The 1,139-nt window shown below is 48.3% G+C and overlaps 1 protein-coding gene across 4 annotated transcripts in view; it reads left to right on the forward strand.

Moving 5' to 3' along the window:
* Positions 1–1,139, forward strand: part of Actn1 (actinin alpha 1) — a 94,146-nt gene that overhangs the window by 67,202 nt on the left and 25,805 nt on the right. The gene's annotated exons all lie outside the window — the stretch shown is intronic.

Below are 1,139 nucleotides of genomic sequence, written 5' to 3' on the forward strand. Positions count from 1 at the left end.
GGGGATTGAACCGCGGTCCCTGATGCTTTTGCTAAGCTTGTTCTAAGTAGGTGCTTTAGACCACTGAGCCATCTCTCCAGCCCTCTGTCTGATTTTTGACTACTGCGGGTACCCCCAAAAAAACAGAATCCCATAATGCCCACCCTGTGTTCCCAGGGCCAGCACGGCATGTAGTACCGGGTATTGAACCTGGGTCCTTGCGCTTGCCAGGCAGGCACTTAGGCTGCCAAGCTCTCTTCCCAGCCCTTGGTTCACTTTTTGAGGACCTGCCACACTGTTCTCCACGGCAGCCACATGGTCTCGCACTCCTGCCTGGGCTTACTCCTGAGATCATTCCTGTGCTCAAGAATCCCAGCTTCTCTGCTTCCTTGCCGTTCTTTGTTAGGTTTTCTGGAGAAGGTTCTAGAAACGAGAGTAGTTGAAAAGCAGTGGCTATTGGTCTGAGCCCTAAAGTGTCAGGAAATGAAAGAACCAAGAGGTTCCTTGTCCAACCCTTGAATACAGTGGAGGAAACTGGGTCCAGGTCGCTTAACCCACTGTTCTGCTGGCTGGTGGCTGGTGGAAGAGCTGAAACCAGGCAGTGACTCACTCTCAGCAGCATTATTTCTGAGCAGCTTTTTCCTACCCTGAAGCTAGAGCAGGCCAGTGTTCTTTGCTCCTTTTTCCTGATGATGAACCTAACGCTCAAAGGGGCAAGAGAATTTTATTGTTATTTGAGACAGGGTCGCACTATGTAGCCCCGGCCGGCCTTGAACTCACAGTGATCCTCCTGCCTCAGCCTCTGCTGGAGCGTTGGGATTTCAGGCAGGCATATATTGAATGCTCAGCCAGTGGTCTGTGGTGGGGAGGCCAGTGTTACCCACCTAGAGCTGCCTGCTGAGGCCGACAGGAAGTCTCTGTTCCTTACCCCCCCCCCTTTTTTTTTTTTTCTCTGTTTAGGTTTTTTTTGAGAAATAAATATGAATGAGACAGTTTCACAGCTGATTAATAGGACAGTTTTGATAATCAATACACTGTACATTGTGATATTCTTAGTGGTTATCCATAGTACAAGAAGCAGACAGGATATTCTGTCCAAATATTGTTAGTACACCTCTTTCTTCTCATTGAGTTAAGCAAAAGTAGCTGTAAATTTATCC

The sequence above is a fragment of the Octodon degus genome, unplaced genomic scaffold (genome assembly GCF_000260255.1).
Source record: "Octodon degus isolate 3935 unplaced genomic scaffold, OctDeg1.0 scaffold00007, whole genome shotgun sequence".
Classification (NCBI taxonomy): domain Eukaryota; kingdom Metazoa; phylum Chordata; class Mammalia; order Rodentia; family Octodontidae; genus Octodon; species Octodon degus.